The sequence below is a fragment of the Macaca nemestrina genome, chromosome 10 (genome assembly GCF_043159975.1).
Source record: "Macaca nemestrina isolate mMacNem1 chromosome 10, mMacNem.hap1, whole genome shotgun sequence".
In the NCBI taxonomy this organism is placed as follows: Eukaryota; Metazoa; Chordata; class Mammalia; order Primates; family Cercopithecidae; genus Macaca; species Macaca nemestrina.
Genome location: NC_092134.1, coordinates 53354905 through 53380705, shown reverse-complemented (window position 1 = coordinate 53380705; position 25801 = coordinate 53354905). Strand labels below are relative to the sequence as shown.

The 25801-nt window shown below is 37.7% G+C and overlaps 1 long non-coding RNA gene across 2 annotated transcripts in view; it reads left to right on the top strand.

Annotated features, from left to right (window-relative positions):
• LOC105473305 (uncharacterized) overlaps positions 1-22547 on the top strand; it is a 91529-nt gene extending 68982 nt beyond the window's left edge. For both annotated transcript variants that reach the window (XR_011609022.1, XR_011609023.1), the window contains 2 exons: positions 19172-19294; positions 22396-22547. This is a non-coding gene — a long non-coding RNA (uncharacterized lncRNA). The remainder of the gene's footprint in view (positions 1-19171; positions 19295-22395) is intronic.
• The last annotated feature ends 3254 nt before the right edge of the window (positions 22548-25801 follow it).

Here is a 25801-nt window from a genome sequence, read left to right as displayed (position 1 = left end):
CCACGCTGTCCAGTCTAGTCTTGAATGTCTGAGTTAAAGCAATCTGCCCACCTGGGCCTCCAAAGCTCTGGGATTATAGGTGTAAGCCACTGTCCTTGGTCGGGAGACTTTTTAAAATTGCAGATTCAATCTCACTACTCATTATTGGTCTGTTTAGATTTCATATTTCTTCCTAGTTCAATCTTGGGAGGTTGTACATTTCTATACATTTATCCATTTGCTCTAAGTTTTCTAGTTTGTGAGCATATAGTTGTTCATAATAGTCTCTGATGATCTTTTGTATTTCTGTGGTATCAATTATGATGTCTCATTTTCCATTTCTGATTGTTTTTATTTGAATCTTCTCTCTTTTTGCTCAATCTAGCTAGCAATTATCAATTTTGTTTCTCTTTTCAAAAACCAACTTTTCATTCTGTTGATACTTTGTTTTTGTTTTTGGTTTTGGGGTCTCTATTTGATTTAGTTTTGCTCTGATCTTTATTTTTTTCTTCTGCTAGCTTTCGGTTTGGTTTGTTCTTGTTTTCTACTTCCCTGAGGTGAGACATTAGGTTGTTAATTTGTGATCTTGCTAATTTTTTGATGTAGTCATTTAATGCTATAAACTTCTCTCTTAGCACTGCTTTTACTGTATCCCAGAGGTTTTGCCATGCTGTGTTTCTATTTTCATTCATTTCAACAAATTTTTAAATTTCTGTTTTAATTTCATCAATTACCCATAAGTGTTTAGGGGCATGCTGTCTAATTTCCACGTTTTTGTATAGTTTCTGAGGTTCTCGTTGGTATTGATTTTTAGGTTTATTTCACTGTGATCTGAGAAGATACTTGATGTGATTTTGATTTTCAAAAAATTTTCAACACTTGTTTTGTGGCCTAACGTATGATCTGTTCTGGCAAATATTCTATGTGTTGATGAGTAGAAAGTATATTCTGCAGTTGTTGGTAGAAAGTTTCATATGTGTCTGCTAAGTTCATTTAGGGTAAAATCCAATTAAGTGTAATGTTTCTTTGTTGATTTTCTGTCTCAATGATCCATCTGGTGCTGTGAGTTGGATGGTGAGATTTCCCCCTATTATTGTATTCCTGTCTGTTTCTTTCTTTATGTCTAGTAATATTTGTTTTATGAATCTGGGTACTCCACTGGTTGGGTACATATATATTTAGGGTTGTTATAGCCTCTTGTTGAATTGACCCTTTTGTCATTACATAAAATACTTTTTTGTCTGTTTTTTACTGTTTTTGATATAAGTCTGTTTTGTTGTTGTCATTGTTAATGTAACTATAGTTATTCCTGCTTGCTTTTGGTTTCTGTTGCATGGAATATCTTTTTCCAACCCTTTAATCCAGTCTAAATGTGTTTACTAATAAGGCGAGTTTCTTGTAAGCAGCATATAATTGGATCATGTTTCTTGTTTATCCATTCTGCCAGTGTGTGTCATTTAAGTGGAATATTTAATCCATTTATGTTCAAGGTTAATATTGTTATGTGAAGTTCTGTTTTTGACATATTGTTAATTGTTATCTACTTGTTTTATAAATCACTTGTTTCTATCTTTTTCTCTGTCTTTCTGGTTTGGTGGAATTCTGCTTTGTTGACATTGGATTCATATCTATTTCTCCACTGTGTAATTGTTTTTTATGACAGTGAGTTTTATACTTTTGTGTGTTTTTGTGATGGTGAATATAGACCTTTTTTTTTCCATGTTTAGGATTCTTTCAAGAATTTCTTGTAGGGCTGGTTTAATGGTGACAAATTTCTTCATCATTTGCTTGTCTGGGAAAGACTTTATTTCTCCTTCATTTAATCTTGCTGGATACAAAATTTGTGATTGGCAGATTTTTTCTTTCAGCAATTTGAAAATCCCTTCTCATTCTCTTCTGGCTTGTAAGATTTCTGCTGAGAAGTCCATTGTTATTCCGATGGGTTCCTTTTATAGGTGATTACACTTTTCTCCTGTTGATTTTAGAATTCTTTTTTTTTCATCTTGACTTTTGATAGATTGATGACTTTATGGTGTTGTGAAGTCCATTTTGTAATGTATTTGCCTGGGGATTTTTGGGTCTCCTATACCTGGATGTCTAAATCACTTGATAGACTAGGGATGTTTTCATCAATTATTTCCTTAAATAGGTTTTCTAAAGTTTTTGCTTTTTCTTTCCCCTTGGGAATACCAATAATTCATAAGTTCTGCTGTTTTATGTAGTCCTATTCATCTTGAAGGCTTTGTTCATTTTTTAAAATTCTTTTTTCTTTATTTTTTTCCTGACTGGATTATTTCAAAACATCTGTCATCAAGTTATTAGATTCCTTCTTCTGCCTGGTCTAGTCTATTCTTGAAGTTTTCAAAGGTATTTTGTAATTCCTTATATGATTTCTTTTTTATTTCTAGAACTTCTCTTCAGTTTCTTTTTAAAGATAATATATATCATTGATAAATCCTTGGTTTATATCCTGAATTGATTTGCTGATGTCTTTCTATTGGTTTTCAAGCTTTTAAAGAATCACTGTTTTGAGTTTTAATCTGGCAGTTTGAGGATTTATTTTTTGTTAGGATCCATTGCTAGAGAATTACTGTGTTCCTTGGTTTGGAGGGGGGCGGTGTCATAATTCCTTGCTTTTTTGTGCTTTCCATATTATTATTCTGCTTTCAGCATGACTGGAGAAATAGTAGCTTCTTGTTTTTGAATTTACTTTCCTTGGGGCAAGACTTTTTTTTTTTTTGTCTTAAGTGTATGAGTATAAAGTAAGTTCGCTAGGACCATTTGACTTTGCCTCTGGGTGTGCTCAATGTGAAGACTCTGTATGACTTTCTTGGTTATAAATAGTCTTGGTGTTTTCTCAAACATCAGTTGTTAGTAGTGGTGTACTGGATGAATGAGCAGGCTCATGACCTCCTGAGTGGACAGGGTTTAAGGGCAATGGTGGTAGCATAGATTGCAAGAGCATCATTTTGTTCTTGGGCATTGTGTACATGTATCAGCAGATATTGTAATAAGCTATGTTGGCCAACCTCCTGGACAGTAGATGATGCTTTCAGGTAAGAGCCTGCTGCAGTGGTGGCAATAGGGTTTATTCTTGACTTCTATTAACATGCGTAGTTCTCAGGTGTCTCAGGTGATATGTTGGGCTGTGGGATGCTCAATAGTCTGGGTGCTGTGCTCCGTCTTGGGAGATTGGGCAAAGCTAGGTGGAAGTGGAACAGGGCCTGAACTTCGACTCCCCAGTATTGGGCATAAGCACTAGCCCTGACAGGGTTAGGGGGTAGTCCTCAGTGGTCTGGAGAAATGCTTGGGTGAGGAGCATAGTTGCTGTTGCTGTGCTGAGTCTCAGTACAGGGAAGAAAGAGTGGTCCTAGTGCCATAGCCTAACAAGTGAAGTGGGACCTTCTCTCCTCTTATGCCCCAGACCCAGCAAGGCAACTTCCTCATCCCCACTGTGGCAGCCAGTTGGGACACTTAGTCACTGAGGTTTGCTTCCAGTCAGTGAAGCTTCCCTAGGCCATAAAACTCACAGCTCAGTCAAAACCATGTTGACCAAGTAACTCTCCTCCTGCTTCCTGCCTGTGAAGGATAGGAGCCTGGTTCCAGTGCCAGCAGCTGGTGCACATACTACACTAATTTCTCAGTTTTGGCTGTGGGAGCCCGTTCCTTGCTAAAGCCCCAGATCTCCAATCCCCAGCTCGAGTCTCTAATGCTGAGATGGCTACCACTGCTTCTAACTTGCAGGATCCTGCACAACTTGTTAGGAGCTAAGATCAAGAATGGGATCCTTCTATTGGTGTCTAGGTCTGGGAACGTGTGTGGGACACTTCCTGGAGACATTCCTTCTCACAGTCTCCTAGCTGCTCCCAAGTTAGATCCAGGGCTTGGGAGCATCCAGGTGCTCTCCTGTGACCTGGATTGTACAATTCCTCACTAAGAAGATGGGTCATGGAGAGACACTCACTCATCCTCTCCTGTATTAGGGATTCACCTATGGTTTTCAGCTGAATTCAGCCATGTAGGCTGCCTGCCTACCTTCTCTTTCCCAGTATCTTTCACTTTTCTGTTGAACTCTCATGTTCTTTCTTGGATAAAATTTCAAAGTGCGAATCTCTATACACTATTTATTTTCCTACCTCCCTCCCCCCTGCCCCTCCCCTCCCCCCCTCCCTCCCTTCCTTCCTTCCACTTTTCTGTTGAACTGTCATGTTCTTTCTTGGATAAAACATCAAAGCATGAATCTCTCTATACACTATCTTGCTTCTTCCAAGTGGGTGAAGTGTGCTGGAAAAGCCTCTATTCTGCCATCTTGGAAAAGAATGCAAAACAACCAAACCAAACAAACAAACAAACAAAAAAACCCTTTTTTAAAAAAAGTCTACTAATTTTTAAAAACGAATCTACAAAAATTATAATTTTTTTCAGCATTCTTTTCCAGCCTGCCTGTTCTTGTAGTTTTTTATCCTCACTCTTAACTGAGCTCCTGTGCTGCTTTGATGTTATTATCTTCCTGTTGATTCCAGGCTGGCTTTGTTTCACTGTTGCAAAGAGACGAGCAATGACATCCTAGGGTAGTATTGTGAAAACAAGTGGGCATCATTACCAAGTTATTTGCCGGCCTCCCCCTCTTATTGACTCTCAGTCTTCTACATTAGGTTTCCATTTTACTCTCACAATCCTTCCCCCAGTTATACCAGGCTCTGACCTCAACTTCTCTCCCTAAAAGCTTCTCAACCTTTTGGTGCAAAGTTCTGGGATTCCTTAATTTCTATGTCATTTCTGTGATATTGTGTCCAGAATTGGTGGGTTCTTGGTCTTGCTGACTTCAAGAATGAAGCCACGGACTCTCCTGGTGAATGTTACAGTTATTAAAGATGGCGTGTCCAGAGTTCGTTCCTTCTGATGTTTGGACGTGTCTGGAGTTTCTTTCTTCTGGTGGGTTCGTGGTCTCGCTGACTTCAAGGGTGAAGCTGCAGACCTTTGCGGTAAGTGTTACAGTTCATAAAAGTGGCACGTCTGGAGTTGTCCGTTCCTCCCAGTGGGTTTGTGGTCTCGCTGACTTTAGGAGTGAAGCTGCAGACCTTCATGGTGAGTGCTACAGTTCTTAAAGGTGGCGTGTCTGGAGTTGTTCGTTCCTCCCGGTGGGTTTGTGGTCTTGCTGACTTCAGGAGTGAAGCTGCAGACCTTCGCTGTGAATGTTACACTTCATAAAGGTGGCACATCCGCAGCTGTTTTCTCCTCGGGCCGGGAGTTGTTCCTCCCTCCCGGTGGGTTTGTGGTCTCTCTGGCTTCAGGAATGAAGCTGCAGACCTTTGTGGTGTGTGTTCCAGCTCTTAAAGGTGGCACATCTGGAGTTGTTGGTCCCTCCCGGTGGGTTCGTGGTCTCACTGACTTCAGGAGCGAAGCTGCAGACCTTTGTGGTGACTGTTACAGTTCAGAAAGGTGGCAGGTCCGGAGTTGTTCATTCCTCCCATCCGGAGTTGTTTGTCCCTCCCGGTGGGTTAGTGGTCTCCCTGGCTTCAGGAGTGAAGCCGCATACATTTGCGGTGAGTGTTACAGCTCATTAAAGTGGCATGGACCCAAAGAGTGAGCAGCAGCAAGATTTATTGCAAACAATGAAAGAACAAAGCTTCCACAGCTTAAAGGGGAGGAGCACGTTGCCAGTGCTGGCTCACATGGCCTGCTTTTATTCCCTTGTCTGGCCCCACCCACATCATGCTGATTGGTCCATTTTACAGAGCGCTGATTGGTGTGTTTACAATCCTTTAGACAGAAATTTCTGTAAGTCCCACCCATCCCAGAAGCCCAGCCCTCTTCACCTGTCACTGGCACTTGCCAGGGGACTTCGTAGCACCTAGCCCCAGCACTCCAGCAGCCCAGAGGGAGCCCGTCCCTTGATCAAGCCCAGCAGGCCTAGGCCAGGTGTACCGAGTGCGGCTGCCGAGCCCACGCCCACCCCAAACCTGCCCGGTCTTGTGAGCCCGGCGCGCAGCCCCTCACTCCACACCTCCCTGCCAGCAGAGGGAGCTGGCTCCCTCATGGGCTAGCCCCAGAGAGGGGCCCTCATAGTGCAGCGGCAGGCTGGGCTTCTCCAGTGTGGCCAGAGTGGAGGACGAGGCCGAGGAGGCGTGGAGAGCGAGCGAGGGCTGCTAGCACGTTGTCACCTCTCAACATCTTCAGAGTTTGGTTTTAGGGGTGGTAGCTTTGTTAACTTGCCATCTTTTCTGGAAAAAATAATAGATTATTTATAAAATAGAAATTTTATTTATCTTGTACTATAATTAAGATTTTCTAATAGTTATCAGTGCTATCTTTTTTTTTGTTTTTTTTTTTTTTTGCTTTTTTCTGGGTACATGGTAGGATTGTATTTCCCTATACTTTTGCTGAAAATCAGTGTAGCCATGTGAGTTGCTTTGCACGATGAACAGCGAGCAGAAGTCTATGTGTCACTTCCTCTGGAAGGCCATAGAGCCAGTGCATAATCTATCATTTTCTCTTTTACTGTCAGCCATGTGATTAAACATGCTCTAACTGAAAGACTGGCAAATTTCTGTAAAGAACCAGAAAATAAATATTTTAGGCTTTTGTATGCCCTATGGTCTCAGTTGCAACTACTCAGCTCTGCCATTGCAGTGCAAAAATAGCCATAGGCAATACATTAATAAATGAGCATGGCCATGCTCCAGTAATACTTCATTTGAGACACTGAAATTTGAATTTCATATAATTTTCACATACCACAAAATATTATTGTTGTTTTAAAGTGGTTTTAGCTCTTGGATCATACAAAATAGGGCAGCAGGCCAGATTTGGTCCACAGGCCATAGTGTGTCAGCCGCTTTCTAGATAGACAGTACTTGAAAACTTTGATTCCCAGAGGGAGGGTAACACAGAGCAAAGCCCCTGCTTACCCACAAAGTATATTCGGTGTGTGGAATAAAAGGGAAACTTGTTATTTTAAGTCACTAAGTAAAAAAAAATACAACAAAACCTAACTCAATCTAATACACTAATATTGTTTTTAAATGATAATACAGCAATGAATAACTAGAAAACAAAGGTTAAGGGAAAGGAAAAGAGAAAGAGATGCTGAAAAAAAGCCAAGGGGAGTTTGAACTGAAAGTTAACTCATTAAAATTTTGAAAGATCATCCTTTCTTTTCATCTGAACTCTGTATCTGTAAATTCTGATCGTCTGCGCATTTGCACATTTAATAATGTATCTTTTACTCTTTCTGGGATGCTGAAATGTTGATCGCTTCAAATAATTAAAAAAAAATAAAGTCATGGAAGTATTTTAAAGGAGATCTGAAAACTGCGTCAGAAAGTCAGGAAGGCCAAAATAAGGAGCTCTGTTAAGAGACATTCCATCAACAAAAATATCTCTTCTCTTCTCTGCCATGGCAACTCCAAAATAGTAAAGAATATGTAATATACAGTATCCTTATTTGAACCAGGATGCTGAGAATCGTGCAGGCAACAAATGTCTATTTTGGTGGCAAGAAGGAGCGTATTATGAAAAGAGATTGTTCTGATTCTTTAGCTTTTGTTGAGATTTCCAATTGTGAATAGCAGAATTCCAGAGGCACTCAATGTATCCACTTTCCAACTTATAATTGTATACTCACCTTGTGTATCTTTGTAATCGTTGGAGTCCTGATTCTAGCATGGTTGGTTGTGTTAAATAATCTTTTTCTTTGGACATGCCAGAGTAGGACAGAGAGGAAGATATTTGTGGTGATACAGGTTGCACTTGTCAGAGCCTCCTGCCCTAGAACTGTTGGTGGGGAAACAGTCCTTATTTGATCATTTTTGGGGAAGGAAATTAAAATAAGTTGTGTGCAGAGGCTCTAACTCCCTCAGGGCAGCTGAGTGGGAGAGAGAGAGTCTCTTTGGAAAATCCACAGTTTATTCTTCCAAAACAATGTAGCCTCTAAGAATTCAGAAACATTTGGAGAAAGTACAGAAATGAAAAGCATTATTGTGTGAAGTTCAAACTCTCAAGAAAAAAAAAGGTGTTTTATAAAAAGTTCAGACTTTACTTTTTGCCTTGGAAATCCTGTGGACTACAATGATAGGATTTGTTTAAAATGTTGCACTTAAATATTTAAATGTAGCAGGCCCTATGTGTTTGATTTCTTTGTTTAACTGATGCATAGTTTCCCAACTATGTAGTGACTGGTGTAAAGTGTGAGGCTGTTCTATATTTATGTGGTTCAACTTTCCAGAATATTTGGATACTGGCCTTAAATATGTACAGTATTATTCCCTTGCAGCAGTTTTGTCAATGCCCAAATATATTAATGTTATATCCCCAAAGTCCTCTCTTCTGACAGATGGCTAACAAGGAGAAAAGTAAATTAAATTTATTAAGTCATTTATGAAAAATATAGGGGCTTCCGAGAATTATAAAGCAAAGTTTCCATTCACTATGTAGAAAGTCAGATGCCTGGTAAATCTTTTATCTATTTGTGGTTTAAACAACTTTGCCTTCAGCATATGGATTTTGTGTGCAATGTCAGTATGTAATCTGAAGGAATTACAATAATTTAATTGCATGAAACACAGAACGGGGCAGTAAGAATTTTAAAAATAATGATTTAGCTGATTTTCTATCAGAAGCATTGAGAAAAAATTTCTGAAGGAGAAAAAAGTGAAATGTTAGTCTCCGGTAACATTGTCTAACAAAGGTTTGGTTGTCTAACAAAGGTTTGGTTTTACTGATGCCCTGTGGCACCGATACATTGTTCTAAAGTGTAGAGAGGTGAATGTGGATGCCACGGTCTGGTCCTGACCTTGCTAAATACATGGGATCTCTCCCTGAGGCAGACCTTCATTGGAGTGAGGTCAACAATAAGAATCTGGCTTTGAAAAAATCATGAATTGACAAACAAGCAGAGAATCTGAAAGGTTACATTTTCTACCAGTGAAACTTTAATAATCCCCAGGAAGACTGTACACATTTTAGAATAAGTAGTTTTCACTCCTAGGAATTGAACCCCAGGGCAAAGGTGAATGAAAGGATATAAAATTAGCTTGAGAAACAAAAGAAGTCTAAGGAGAGTTTATATTATAAAGTGCATGCTGGATTCTATAACATACAGTGATCAAAGTAAACATGATTTTAAATGATACAGATGTCCCAAGATATAAAGCATTCTGTGGTTCTAAGAGTTCTTAGGAGGCTGCACAAACTCTTATAGTTTAGATAACATGATATGATGTTTCTGTGTATTCTATAGGAAATCATTAATCTAAACAATTCTGTACAGCTTCCTAAAATACTTTATCAACCCTAGAAGAATATCTTTCTTAAAATACTATGTTTTTCTGTGATTATTGCTCTTAGTCTAATTTTAGGAAAAACAAATATTATAGGCTAAATTGTGTCCTCCCAAATTCAAATGTTGAAGCCTTAAGCCCTAGTACCTTAGAATTTTACTGTAGTTGAAGATAAGGCCTTTGAAGAATTGATTAAGTTAAAATAAAACTTCTAGGATGGGTCCTAATTCAATCTGACTGGTGTCCTTATAAGAAGAGGAAATTTGGAACACAAGGAAACACTAGGAATGTGTGTGCACAGAGAAAAAAACCATGTGAGGAAATGGGAGAAGGCGGCCATCTTCAAGTCAAGGAGGGAGGCCTCGGAAGAAACCAAACCTGCTGACACCTTAATCTTGGACTTCTTGACTCCAGAACTCTGCAAAAATAAATTGTTGTTTAAGCCACCCAGCCTGTAGTATTTTGTTATAGAAGCTCTACCAAACTAATACAAGACACAGTGATGCTTTACCTTTTCCCAAAGCCAGGAGATCTCTATTGGGAAGAAAATGAACTGTTATAGGGGAAATCAATGAAATTTTTAGTTAGGCTTTTTGCTTTGTTTTACCTGGATACAAACCTTAGTGTGGTTTTCATTGAGAATGTTAGGATGAAGAGGTCAGGAAGCCAGATTTTTCAGACCACTGATATAGAAAAAACATTCACTGCTTTACCACAATCCCAAGAGAAACCAGTCAATACTTTTGATCTTGAATATATGAGTCTTTCTGATAATCTAGTATCAAAAAATGTCCACCTATCCTACACCAGCTTTAATATTAAGAAGATATCTTGATGAAAAAAATAGGAGGAAATTGGCTTTTACTTAACTGCAAAACATTAAAAATATTTGCTTACTTTGGCCTCATGGAGGGGTAACCGTTATTTGCATTTTAAAGGTATAGAAAGGAAAATATGCAGATGTTTAAGTTTTCTTTGGTTACATAGGTCAAAATCTTTAGCAAGATGAAGACTTTTTCTTTTTTTTTAATATTTATTTTTGTGGATATATGGCAGGAGGAAGCCCAATTACGGCAGCATTCTGGAGAGGGTAATCTCGTCTTACTACACATACGATAGAATCAGAATGTGGAGTATGTCTAGAGCAGGCTCAGGGGATTAGGATGGCCTTACTAAAGGCTGTGGGGGAAGACTGGATTATCAAAAGCCAGAAAATTACCTATATTTGGAATTACATTCAAATACACACACCAAATTCATGTTCCTAATCCACACATCAGAAGTCTAGAAGTCAATGGGGTCGTCCTTCAATAAGACAAGATGACACATCAGGCAAGCAGTGAAACCCAGGAGTTAGGTGGAAAGAACAATGTCCCAAAGTATCACAGTTCACAAAGGCAGGAATTGAAGAGCTAAGTTATAACACAATCAGTTCAGAAATGTGTACATGTAAGAAACATAAACTTGTATATGACATTCCTATTATTGAAATTAATGTCCATTTTGAGCACCTGTTACACTGAGCGACTGAAATGTGCTCTTAGTCAATTCAGGATTTCACCATCCCTTTTTCCAAGCTTATGGCCAATTTCAAGCACCTTTTATATACTATCAAGAGAGTGGCATGAAGGAGATCTGAGGTTTTTACATCTGGCCTCAGTTGTTTTGACCAATTCATCCAGGAGTGTGCTGAGATGGACATTATCTATCTGGTTCTTGTTTATCAATCCTTGCAGGTTGCTGCTGAACTATCTCTTGGTCTTCGGAGGAGAAATATTTTGTTCCTAGTCTGCCCCATTAAGGGCTATAGGGTCTCTATGAGCTGTCTTAACTTCTCTTTACATATATGTACCCTGCAGCCAATATGACTCCACAGATCCTGCACTTCACTGAGCCCCGGAAGCTTAGACCTTATTTTCACGATTATTATCCAAGAAAGGAAACTCCACCACCTCATTCTCAATTTCTCCCACTCTCCTTCCGTTTATTTTGAGTAATGTCAAGGTATACGACTCTTCTAGAGGTCCAGAGTCCAAGTCCTTTTCTTGCATTTTCTGAGTCTTTTTCTCCCAGCCATTACTATTCTCAGATATGATTTCCAGTGAGAGCCATAAACACTGCCCAGCTAATAATAGGAGCTCGTAAAGTTATCGTTTTATTTTTATTTAGTGCTTTTCAATTTATTTATTTATTCATTTTTCAATTTTTTAAAATGTTTTTTCTATTATTATTATTATTATTATTATTATACTTTAAGTTCTAGGGTACATGTGCACAATGTGCAGGTTTGTTACAACATGTGCCATGTTGGTGTGCTGCACCCATTAACTAGTCATTTACATTAGGCATATCACCTAATGCTATCCTTCCCCCCTCCCCCCACCCCATGACAGGCCCCGGCATGTGATGTTCCCCATCCTGTGTCCAAGTGTTCTCATTGTTCAGTTCCCACCTATGAGTGAGAACATGTGATGTTTGGTTTTCTGTCCTTGTGACAGTTTGCTCAGAATGATGGTTTCCAGCTGCATCCATGTCCCTACAAAGGACATGAACTCATCCTTTTTTATGGCTGCATATGTTCTATACTGTATATGTGCCACATTCTCTTAATCCAGTCTATCACTGATGGACATTTGGGTTGGTTCCAAGTCTTTGCTATTGTGAATAGTGCCACAATAAAACATACGTGTGCATATGTCTTTATAGCAGCATGATTTATTATCCTTTGGGTATATACCCAGTGATGGGACGGCTGGGTCAAATGATATTTCCAGTTCTAGATCCTTGAGGAATCACCACGCTGTCTTCCACAATGGTTGACCTAGTTTACAGTCCCACTAACAGTGTAAAAGTGTTCCTATTTCTCCACATTCTCTTCAGCACCTGTTGTTTCCTGACTTTTTAATGATTGCTATTCTAACTGGTGTGAGATGGTATCTCACTTTGGTTTTGATTTGCATTTCTCTGATGGTGATTGATGATGAGCATTTTTTCATGTGTCTGTTGGCTGCGTGAATGTCTTCTTTTGAGAAGTGTCTGTTCATATCCTTTGCCCACTTTTTGATGGGGTTGTTTGTTTTTTTCTCGTAAATTTGTTTAAGTTCTTTGTAGGTTCTGGATATTAGCCCTTTGTCAGATATGTAGATTGCAAAAATTTTCTCCCATTCTGTAGGTTGCCTGTTCACTCTGATGGTAGTTTCTTTTGCAGTGCAAAAGCTCTTTTGTTTAATTAGATCCTATTTCTCAATTTTGCCTATTGTTGACATTGCTTTTGGTGTTTTACACATGAAGTCCTTGCCCATGCCTATATCCTGAATGGTATTGCCTAGGTTTTCTTCTAGGGTTTTTATGGTTTTAGGTCTGACATTTAAGTCTTTAATCCATCTTGAATTAATTTTCGTATAAGGTGTAAGGAAGAGATCCAGTTTCATCTTTCTACATATGGCTGGCCAGTTTTCCCAGCACCATTTATTAAATAGGGAATCCTTTCCCCATTTCTTGTTTCTCTCAGGTTTGTCAAAGATCAGATGGTTGTAGATGTGTGGTATTATTTCTGAGGGCTCTGTTCTGTTCCGTTGGTCTATATATCTGTTTTGGTACTAGTACCATGCTATTTTGGTTACTGTAGCCTTGTAGTATAGTTTGAAGTGAGGTAGCATGATGCCTCCAGCTTTGTTCTTTTGACTTAGGATTGTCTTGGCAATGCGAGCTCTTTTTTGGTTCCATATGAACTTTAAAGTAGTTTGTTCCAATTCTGTGAAGAAACTCATTGGTAGCTTGATGGGGATGGCATTGAATCTATAAATTACCTTGGGCAGTATGGCCATTTTCACGATATTGATTCTTCCTATCCATGAGCATGGTATGTTCTTCCATTTGTTTGTGTCCTCTTTTATTTCACTGAGCAGTGGTTTGTAGTTCTCCTTGAAGAAATCCTTTACATCCCTTGTAAGTTGGATTCCTAGGTATTTTATTTTCTTTGAAGCAATTGTGAATGGGAGTTCATTCATGATTTGGCTCTCTGTTTGTCTGTTACTGGTGTATAGGAATGCTTGTGATTTTCGCACATTGATTTTGTATCCTGAGACTTTCCTGAAGTTTCTTATCAGCTTAAGGAGATTTTGGGCTGAGACAATGGGGTTTTCTAAATATACAATCATGTCATTTGCAAATGGGAACAATTTGACTTCTTCTTTTCCTAATTGAATACCCTGTATTTCTTCTCCTGCCTGATGGCCCTGGCCAGAACTTCCAACACTATGTTGACTAGGAGTGGTGAGAGAGGGCATCCCTGTCTCGTGCCAGTTTTCAAAGGGAATTTTTCCAGTTTTTGCCCATTCAGTATGATATTGGCTGTGGTTTTGTCATAAATAGCTCTTATTATTTTAAGATATGTCCCGTCAATATGTCATTTATTGAGAGTTTTTAGCATGAAGGGCTGTTGAATTTTTTGAAGGCCTTCTCTGCATCTATTGAGATAATCATGTGGTTTTGTCTTTGGTTCTGTTTATGTGATGGATTACGTTTATTGATTTGCATATGTTGAACCAACCTTGCATCCCAGGGATGAAGCCAACTTGATCATGGTGGATAAGCTTTCTGATGTGCTGCTGCATTCAGTTTGCCAGTATTTTATTGAGTTAGGGAGGATTCCCTCTTTTTCTATTGATTGGAATAGTTTCAGAAGGAATGGTGCCACCTCCTCTTTGTACCTCCAGTAGTATTCAGCTGTGAATCCGTCTGGTCCTGGACTTTTTTTTGGTTGGTAGGCTCTTAATTATTGCCTCAATTTCAGAGCCTGTTATTGATCTATTCATGGATTCAACTTCTTCCTGGTTTAGTCTTGGGAGGGTGCATGTGTCCAGGAATTTATCCATTTCTTCTAGATTTTCTAGTTTATGTGCATAGAGGAATTTATAGTATTCTCTGATGGTAGTTTGTATCTCTGTGGGATCAGTGGTGATTAAAGATATTGTTAGTAGCATTTATTAATGACTTGAGTTATTTTCCTCCACCCCAGCTTTATTAAGGTATGATTGTCAGATAAAAATTGTATTGTATAATGTTATAAAATGACTACTACAATCAAATTAATCCATATATGTATTACCTTACATAGTTACCTTTCCACCCTGTGCATAACACTTAATATCTATATACTCTAAGCAAATTTCAATTATATAAAACATTATTATTAACTATAGTCACTATGCTGTACATTAGGTCTCCAGACCCTATTGATTTTATGACTGCCTCATCTACTCTCTGTTTCTGTGAGTTCAACTTTTTTTCAGATTCCATATATAAATGAGCTCATACAGTATTTGTAGTTCTGTGTCTGGCTTATTTCATTTAGCAAAATGTCCATAATTTCGTCCAGGTTCACTCATGTTGTTGTAAATGGCAGAATCTTCTTCTTTTTAAAAGCTGAAAAATATTCTCCCTATTATATGCATGTATACAATATATATGATGCAATATTTTATTTATTTATTTATTTATTTATTTATTTATTTAATTTATTTTTGAGACGGAGTCTCGCTCTGCTGCCCAGGCTGGAGTGCAGTGGTGTGATCTCAGCACACTGCAAGCTCCGCCTCCCGGGTTCACGCCATTCTCCTGCCTCAGCCTCCCGAGTAGCTGGGACTACAGGCGCCCGCCGCTACACCTGGCTAATTTTTTTGTATTTTTAGTAGAGACGGGGTTTCACTGTGTTAGCCAGGATGGTCTCGATCTCCTGACCTTGTGATCCACCCGCCTCGGCCTCCCAAAGTGCTGGGATTACAGGCGTGAGCCACCGCGCCTGGCCATATTTTCTTTATTATTAGTCATCCATTGATGGGCACTTAGGTTGTTTCCATATCTTGGCTATTGTGAATAATGCTGCAATGAATGAACATCGGAGTGCAGATACCTCTTTGAGATGATTTTACTTTCTTTGAATATGTACCAGGAAGTGGGATGGCTGGATCTTATGGTAGTTCTATTTTTAATTTCTTGAGGACCTCTGCATGTTTCCATCAATGGCTGTACCAATTTATATTCTCACCAATAGTGTACATGTCCTCTTTGTCCACATCACCTCTATCACTTATCTTTTGTTTTTATGATTACCATGAAGGTGTGAGGTGTTGTCTCATTGTAGTATTGATTTGCATTTTACTGATGATTGGTGATGCTGGGTACTGTTTTTGTGACAGTATCATACTTTTATGATTATTATAACTTTAAGATATAATTTGAAATCAGAAATATGATGCCTCCAGCTGTGTTTTCTTGCTCAAGATTTTTTTAGCTAGTCAGAATCTTTTTTACGGTTTCATACAAATTGTAGGATTATATTTTCTATTTCTGTGGAGAATGCTATTTGAATTTTGACAGGAATTACAGTGAATCTGTAGATTGCTTTGGGTTGTATGAACATTTTGACAATATTAATTCTTCCAATTCAAGAACATGGGCTATCTTTCCATTTCTTTGTGTCTTTTCACATTTCTTTCCTGTTTTATAGGTGCTGGTGTACAGATTTTTCATATCCTTGGTTAAATTTATCCTAAGTATTTTATTCTTTTTGATGTTCTGGTGAATGAGATTGTTTTCTTAATTTCTTTTTTGGATAGTTTGTTGTTAATGTGTAGAAATGCTACTGATTTTTGTATGCTGATTTTGTATCTTGCAACTTTACTGAATTTGTTTATTAGTTCTAACAGTTTTCTGGTGGAGTCTTTACGTTTTTCTGTTAGAACTAATAAACAATTTCAGTAAAGTTGTAGGACGTCATCTGTAAACAGGGACCATTTTATTTCTTCCTTTCTCCTTTGGATGGCTTTTATTTCTTGCCCAATTGCTCTGCCTAGGACTTGCAGCACTATGTAGTGGAAGTGGTGAGAGTGAGTATCCTGCTCTTGTTCCTAACATTAAAGGGAAGCTTTTCGTTTTTCACTGTTGAGCATTTTGTTAATTGTGAACTTTTCATATATGGCCTTTGTTATCTTGTGGTACATTTCTTTTATTGTCTCTTAGTCCTTTTGAGCTGCTATCACAAAATACGAACTGGGTAACTTATCAACAATGAACATTTAGTTTTCACAGCTATGCAGGTTGGAAAGTTCAAGATAAAGGCACTGGCATATTTGGTATACCGTGAGGATTTGCTTTCTGGCTCATAGGTGGCACCTTCTCACTCTATCTCCACATAGTGGAAAGGGTGAGTATCTCTCTGGGTCTCTTTTATAAGGGCACTAATGAAGGCTCTGTCCTAGTGATTTAACTACCTCCCAAAGGCCCCACATCCTAACACCATCACCTTGAGGGTTAGGATTTCAATAAATGAATTTGGGGGAAACATAGTTACTCATACTATAGCATACACTTAATTTATTGAGGGTTTTATCATGAAAGAATTTTGTCAAATGCTTTTTATGCATCTATTGAGATGATCATGTGATTTTTATCCTTCATTTCATTAATGTGAGTTATCACATCTATTGATTTGTGTGTATTGAATCATCCTTGCATCTGAGGGATAAATCCAACTTGGTCATGGTGTATTGTCTTTTCAATGTGCTATTGAATTTGGTTTGTTAGTATGTTGTTGAAGATTTTTGCACCTGTGTTTATCAGGGATATTGGTCTATAATTTTCTTTTCCTGTAGTGACCTTATCTGTCTTTAGTATCAGGGTAATGCTGGCCTTATAAAATGAGTTTGGAAGTGTGCCCTTTTCTTTAATTTTTTGAAGAGTTTAAGAAGGATTGTTATTAGTTCTTTAAATATTTGGTAGAATTAAACTATGAAGCCAGCTTTTCTTTGATGGGAGACTTTTTATTGCTAATTCAATTTTCTTACTAATTATTTTTCTGTTCATATTTTCTATTTCTTCATAATTCAGTCTTGGTCAGTTGTATGTGTCCAGAAACATATCAATTTCTTCTAGGTTATTCAGTTTGTTGGCATTTTCATTCACAGTGTTTTCTTATGGTTCTTTGTATTTCTGTGTTTCTGTGGTATCAGTTGTAATGTCTCCTCCTTCACTTCTGATTTATGTATTTGAGTCTCTTATTTCTTGTTATCTTAGTCAGTCTAGATAATTTTGATTTTATCTTTTCAAAAAACCAACTTAGTTTTGTTCACCTTTTCTATTTTTTTTTAAGTTTCTATGTCATTTATTTATGTTCTAAACTTTGTTATTCATTTCCTTTTGCTAACTTTGTTCTTCTTTTTCTAGTATATTGTGGAGTAAAATTGGTTTTTTTTTTGAGGTCTTTCTTTTTTCTTAATATTGGACATTATCACTATAAAAGTACCTATTAGAACTGCTTTTGCTGCCTTCCATAAATTTTGTATTTTGTGTTTCCATTTTTATTTGTATCAAAATATTTTTATTTACCTTTTAATTTCTTCTTTGACCCATTGGTTGTTCAAGAGCACATTGTTTAATTTCCACATAAAGGTACTGAGTATTCCTAATCCAAAAACCCAAAATATGAAGTGCTCAAAAATCTGAAACTTTTTGACCACAAACTTGAGGCTCAAAGGAAATACTCATTGGAGAATTTTGTGTTCAGCTTTCAGATTAGGGATGTTTAGTTGGTAAATATAATGCAAATATCATGAAATTTGAAAAAATCTGAAATCTGAAACACTTTTAGTCTCAAGCATTTTTGGATAAAGGGTACTCAACCTCTGGATTTTCTAACTTTCCTCCTGTTATTGAGTTCTAGTTTCATACCATTGTTTTCAGAAAATATACTGATATGATTTCAATATTTTTAAGTGCATTAAGACCTGTTTTATGGCCTAATACAGAATTTAACCTAAAGAATATTTTGTTTGTACTTGAGAAGAATGTGTATTATGACACTGTTAGAATATTCTGTATACATCTTTTAGGTTCATTTAGTCTTGAGTATAGTTTAAGTCTAATGTTTCCTTATTAATTTTTAGTCTCCATAATCCATCTATTGTTGAAATGTGGATATTGAAGTCCCCTATTACTGTTGTATTGCTGTTGATTTCTCCCTTCAGATCTGTTAATATTTGCTTTATATATTTAGAGGCTCTGTAGTCAGGTGCTTATATATTTACAATTGTTATATCCTTTCATGAATTGATCTTTTTATTATTATATAATGACCTTCTTTTTTTGCTTTTTACAATTTTGATTTTGTCTGATTTAAGAATAGCTACCCCTGCACTTTTTTGCTTTCCATTTGCATGAAATATCTTCTTTCATTCCTTCCTTTTCAGCTTATGTGTATTCTTAAAGGTAAAGTGAGTTTCTTGTAGGCAGCGTATAAGTGGATCTTTTTTTAAAATCCACTCATTCACTTCATCTTTTGAAGAACTTAATCAATTTATATTTAAAGTAATTATTGATACATAAAGCCTTACTTTTAACATTTTGCTAATTATTTCCTGGCTGTTTTGGAGTTTCTTTGTTCCTTCCTTCCTCTCTTCCTGTCTTTCTTTGTGATTTGATGTTTGTTTGTTTGTTTGTTTTTGTAGCAGCATGTTTTGATTCCTTTCTTTTTATCTTTTGTGTATTTACTATAGGTTTCTGCTTTATGGTTACCACAAGGCTTACATAAAACATCTTATAGTTAAAAAAGTTTATTTTAAGCTAGCAGTTTAACTTTGACTGCATACATAAACTCTACACTGCAGCTTTCTCCCCTCATTTTATGTTTTTGATGTCACAATTTATATTTTTAATATTTTCTATTAATTACAAAATATTATAGTTACATTTTAATACTTTTGTCTTTTAAGCATATTAGAGTTACAAGTCATTTATATATTACCATTACAGTATTAAAGAGTATTCTGAATTTGACTATACATTTACCTTTGCCAGTGAATTTTATACTTTCATAAATTTACATGTTACTAATTAGCATCTTTTCATTTCAGCTTGAAGAACTTCCTTTAGCATTTTTTCTGTAATGCAAATCTAATGGTGATAAACTCCCTCAGCTTTTGCCTTCCTGGAAAAGTCTTTACCTTTCCCTTATTTTTGAAGGACAGCTTTGCCAGGTAAAGTATTTTTGGTTGGCTATTTATTTTTATTTTCAGCACTTTGAATACACTGTTTAACTTTCTTCTGGCTTGCAAGGTTTCAGCTGAGAAATCCACCAACAGTCTTGTGGGTGTTCTCTTGTATGTGATGATTCAGGTTTTTTTTTTTTTTTTTTTTTTTTTTTTCCCTGGCTTTCATAATTTTCTATTTGGCTGATTTTTGACAGTTTGATTATAATGTGTCTTGGTGAAGTCCTCTTTTGGTTGAACTTATTTGGGAACTTTTCAGCTTCATGTACCTGCATGTCTACTTCTCTCCTTTTCTCTCTCTGTTCTCCTTCTTATACTCCTATAATGTACATAATAGTTCTCTCAATTACGTCCCACAAAATCCCATAGGCTTTTGCCATACCTTTTTTTCCCCCTTTTTTCTACTTTGACTGTATAATTTCAACTGACCTGTCTGAGTTCATAGATTATTTCTTCTGCTTAATAACACCCATTGTTCATTCATTCAATTGCATTTTTCATTCAATTTATTGTGTAATTCAGTTTCAGCTTTCTATTGGTTCTTTTTCTGTGTGTGATTTATATCTCTTTGTTGAATTTACTGTTTTGCTCAGGTATTATTTTTCTGACATTGTTGACTTGCCTACCTGTGCTCTCTAGGAGCTCACTGAGCTTCCTTAAGACAATTGTTTTGACTTTTTTCCAGGCAATTTTTAGATTTCCATTTCCTTAGTGTCAATTGCTAGAGCTTTATCAATTTCATTTGATGGTGTCATACTTGCCTGATTCTTAATGATTCATGTAGTCTTGCATTAATCTTTATGCATTTGAAGGAACAAATACCCCTTCCTGTTTTTACAGATTAGTTTCAGTAATTAAAGACTTTCTCCCCCCTGGTCCTCAGACTGATGGGATTGCCTCCAGGATTTCAGTTGATTGTGGCTGGAGCCAAGTTATATGGCTGTAGCAGGTCTAGAGTTGGGTCCATTGTTGGTATGCCTGTTACTAGATGTGTGAGCAGGATGATTCCTGCCAAATGGCCAAGGGACAGAACTATCTCTGGTACCATCATTGAGCTAGAGCCAACTGGATTATGAGGCTACTTTGGGTCTTCAGTTCAGTCTGTAGGCAATGAGCCAGTTACCAGTGATATGGATGTATGTGGCTTTCACTGGGTCCTTGTGCAGATGTTTGGGTAGGCAGGACTGCTTATGTGACTATAGTAAAGTGGGACTGGAGCCATGTTACAGGACTACTTCAAGGCCTGCAGTCAAGACTGAGGTCAATGGGACTGCCACTGGGAGATGAGATGGGCATGTCTCCTGCTGGTTCTGCAATTGGGCAGAACTGCCCCAGGACCATAGCAGAGTGGGGCTGAAACTGAGTATCAGCATTATTTCAGGGCTCACACCTGGTACTGAGGTAATTGTACCTCCTGCCAGGGCATTGATGAGCGTTGCTGGGTTCCTGGGTGAGCAGAACTGAGAGGAGGGCTGGAGCCAGGTCGCAGAGCTGCTTCAGGATCTCCAGTCAGGTCCATGGCTCATGAGTTTTTTATGTGGCTCCTTCTTGGTCTCTACGTAAGCAGGAATGATTCTTGACTGGTGGTAGGTCACAGCTGAGTAAAGGCTGCAGGGCCATTTTGGGATATGCAGTTGAGTACACAGTTGGTGGGCCTATTACTGGGGACATGGAGAGACATAGCTCTTCCTCTTTCCCTTGGCAGATGGTGCTGGTTGCAGGAGCATATCCAAGTAGTGCTAGGGCTGAGGTCAAAGGGGAATGGGGGCTATTTCTGAGTTTGTAGCTAGGACCATGCCCAGTGAGCCTAACTTGGGCATGAGTCTGCATTCTCAAAACAGCCTTCCTTGGTCTTGAGCTCTACCAGGGCTATGCAGTCTCCTACTTGGGTTCCAAAGCTCCCACAAAGGCACTTTTGAACATGAATGGCTGCCAAATTATTGCTACTGTGGCAGTGGGGCGGGGGGGGGGGGCGGATATCAGTGGGGACCTCTTATTCCACCATCTTGCTGACATTCTTTCCTGAGCTCCTTTTTAAAATTTGCTTTTGAAGTTCTAAATCCCGGGTCTTAGAAACTCAAAAGTCAAAACTATTGACATTTTTGCTCTCTGTCCTAAATTGCCTAAAGTGTTGCCTAAATGGGAGAATGAGTCATATGCGAACAGGAAGTATGGCAAAATAAAATTAAACCAAACAACCAATCCCCCCCACAAAACAACTCTCTCAAACACATAAAATTGGTGTTTATAACAAAACTAGACAAATGAATAGAATTGGAACTTAACTACTAACTCAAGTCCATGAGCCAAAAGTCTGGTTGCCAAAGCCAAGAAAATGATCCAAAACTTAGACAGGTTGTTTTATAGCTATGTATCTATTTTTTAAAATTCATGAGCTTAGAAAGGTTTAAATAGTCATGAATTGAAAATGAAGTATAGTCATCACTGACAATGAGAGATCAGAAACAGGTCTAGAATAATTTTAAAGGCGCATTAAAGGTAATGGCTTCAAAGACAATAAATTCTTGCCTCTGGTTTATATTCAGGCTCTGTAGTCATATATAAGAGACAAGTTTTTAGCAGTTAAAGGTAGGGAATGGAGAGAAGTTCTGGCTGCTAAGTTGATACACAACTGTAAAGTGGGACCTGCCGGATCCAGATTTGACATATAGCAACACTTGAAAGAGATTCATTATTTTAAACTCAGATCTTTATAAGAAAAATATAATGGATTAAAAACAGATGAAACTACATTGAAGAACAGATTATGTACAGTTTATATAGGCTAAGAGTGGTGTAGTACAGTGATTGTGAACATGGACCCTGAAGTCCTAGAGCTTGAACTACAAACTTGATTTTATCACTTACTAATCTTTTCACCTTAAAGAAATTGTTTTGCCTCTTTGAATTTCTGTTTCTTTATCTGCAAAAAATGGGAATAATAATAGTAGCCACCCAATAGGGTTATTTTCTGGATTCAAAGTTTGAATGAATGAATTTACTTGAAATATTTTGATAAGTCCTCAATAAAATTTACTTACAGTAATATTATTATCATCATTATTATGTGATATTCTATGTATTCACAGGATTAACTTCCAACTCTTCCTACTAGAATACTGGCAAAATCCTTACGGAGGTGTCACTAAGTGAAATGTATTGATTTTTGCCTCTGTTCCGGCTGGAACCATGGAAGGTGTCGAGGAGAAGAATAAGGTTCCTGCTGTGCCAGAAACCTCTAAGAAAAAGTGTAGGAATTTTGCAGAGCTGAAGATCAAGCACCTGAGAAAGAAGTTTGCCCAAAACATGCTTTGAAAGGCAAGGAGGAAGCTTATCTATGAAAAAGCGAAGCATTGTCATAAGGAATACAGGCAGATGTACAGAATTGAAATTTGAATGGCTCAGATGGCAAGAAAAGCTGGCAGCTTCTATGTACCTGCAGAACCCAAACTGGCATTTGTATTCAGGGTCAAAGGTATCAATAGTGTGAGCCCAAATGTCTGAAAGGTGTTGCAGCTTCTTCGCCTTCATCAAATCTTCAGTGAAACCTTTGTGAAGATCAACAAAGCTTCAGTTAACATGCTGAGGACTGTAGAGTCATATATTGCATGGGGTTACCCAAATCCGAAGTCAGTACATGAACTAATCTATAAGAACGATTATGGCAAAATCAATAAGAAGTAAATTGTTTTGACAGATAACACTTTGATTGCTGGATCTCTTGGTAAATATGGCATCATTTGCATGGTGGATCTGATTCATGAGATCTGTACTGTTGGAAAATGCTTCAAAGAAGCAAATAACTTAGTGTGGCCCTTGAAATTATCCTCTCCACAATGTGGAATGAAGAAAAAGACCATCCATTTTGTAAAAGGACGAGATACTAGCAACAGGGAGGACCAGATCAACAGGTTTATTGGAATGAACTATGGTGTCTTCCATGATTATCTTTCTAATCTGATCAGTTAATAAACAGTACATGCTCTCAGATTAAAAAAAAGTGTATGATTTTTTTCTTTTTCCTTTTTAAATGTATTCCCCTGATTATTTGGCATTTGCTGACTCTCCTCTGTGTTCTGTGCGAATTCACCTTCCATTCTTGTTTGTGTCTGAGTAGTTACTTTGCATTGTCAGGAATATCTCCACCTCCTTCCCACCCACAGAGGATTATCAATATTTCCATCAGAACTTGCTTAGATTCCATCCTTTCGATTGTAGTCAGCATCAATTGTATGTTTGCAGTTTTCTTCCCATTTAGGATTGTCAGAATTTGTGCAGTTGCTGAAACTTAGAGAGTTGGAGTTTACTCATTCACCAGTATTTACTGAACTCCTCATAGGTGCCAGGTAATGTGCCAGGTGCTGAAGTACAGAGTTCCTGCTCTTATGGAGCTTTCAGAGTAGACAGGCTCTGTAAAATGCCTGTTACTGTTGTCCTCTCCCCAGGGATGACTGAGGTGCATTTCTCCTTGCCAAGCCTCTTGTTCTGCAAGTTCTCTGACATGTTAATGATGTGGGAGAAAGTTTCATACTCTGTTTTAGCATAGACGTGAGAGCAAAGAGATGCCCATTATCTCCTTTACTGCACAGAACTCATTCATTCCATAATTCTTCTTGTTGTGTTGCAACATTGCCTCTTTGGCTCCAGTGGCACTTGTGAAGGATGAAGCCTTCTCATTTTTGCCATTTCTTGCACATTTGTGTGTGTGTGTGTGTGTGTGTGTGTGTGTGTGAAAGAGAGAGAGAGAGAGACAGAGAGAGAGAGAGAGATGCACTAGGAGACTCGGCTTCTCTAAGAGAATTTATATTGTATTATACAATGAATTATATTGAAATATATGGACTTGATATTGAAATATATGGACTTCGTATACTAGAGAGTTTATTTGTGAACCAGATAAACTGGGGTTACAACCCTGAGTCTTCAGCTTGTTAGCCATGTGTGTTTAGGCAGTATTATTCCATAAAGTTCTCAGACTACTATTTTCTCCTCTACAAAAGGGACAAATAGCTCTTACTTTGGATGACTGCTATAAGAAATGAGACAATGATTTAAAGTCCCTGGTGTAGTGCCTCAAATTTAGCACTGAAAAAAATGAAAGCTTGTATATTGCTTTATGCAATTGTTCCTATTATTTGTGTTCTGATGCTATAAAAGTCTATCAATATTTATTGATTATATGCCATACAATTTCTGGGCATGATTCAGAGATTAAGAGAAAATATCCAAACGGCATTATCTTTTGGGGCAGGGAAATCCACGGAAGAAAAGAAAAGAAAATATGAAGAAGGTAAGAGAGTAAGAAAGATCATAGTCAGGAAATTCAACAGCCCTTCATGCTAAAATCTCTCAATAAATTCGGTATTGATGGAACGTATCTCAAAATAATAAGAGCTATTTATGACAAACCCACAGCCAATATCATACTGAATGGGCAAAAACTGGAAAAATTCCCTTTGAAAACTGGCACAAGACAGGGATGCCCTCTCTCACCACTCCTATTCAACATAGTGTTGGAAGTTCTGGCTAGGGCAATCAGGCAAGAGAAAGAAATCAAGGGTATTCAGTTAGGAAAAGAAGAAGTCAAATTGTCCCTCTTTGCAGATGACATGATTGTATATTTAGAAAATCCCATTGTCTCAGCCCAAAATCTCCTTAAGCTGATAAGAAACTTCAGCAAAGTCTCAGGATACAAAATTAATGTGCAAAAATCACAAGCATTCTTATACACCAGTAACAGACAAACAGAGAGCCAAATCATGAATGAACTCCCATTCACAATTGCTTCAAAGAAAATAAAATACCTAGGAATCCAACTTACAAGGGATGTAAAGGATTTCTTCAAGGAGAACTACAAACCACTGCTCAGTGAAATAAAAGAGGACACAAACAAATGGAAGAACATACCATGCTCATGGATAGGAAGAATCAATATCGTGAAAATGGCCATACTGCCCAAGGTAATTTATAGATTCAATGCCATCCCCATCAAGCTACCAATGAGTTTCTTCACAGAATTGGAACAAACTACTTTAAAGTTCATATGGAACCAAAAAAGAGCTCGCATTGCCAAGACAATCCTAAGTCAAAAGAACAAAGCTGGAGGCATCATGCTACCTCACTTCAAACTATACTACAAGGCTACAGTAACCAAAATAGCATGGTACTAGTACCAAAACAGATATATAGACCAACGGAACAGAACAGAGCCCTCAGAAATAATACCACACATCTACAACCATCTGATCTTTGACAAACCTGAGAGAAACAAGAAATGGGGAAAGGATTCCCTATTTAATAAATGGTGCTGGGAAAATTGGCTAGCCATAAGTAGAAAGCTGAAACTGGATCCTTTCCTTACTCCGTATACGAAAATTAATTCAAGATGGATTAAAGACTTAAACGATAGACCTAATACCATAAAAACCCTAGAAGAAAACCTAGGTAATACCATTCAGGACATAGGCATGGGCAAGGACTTCATGTGTAAAACAC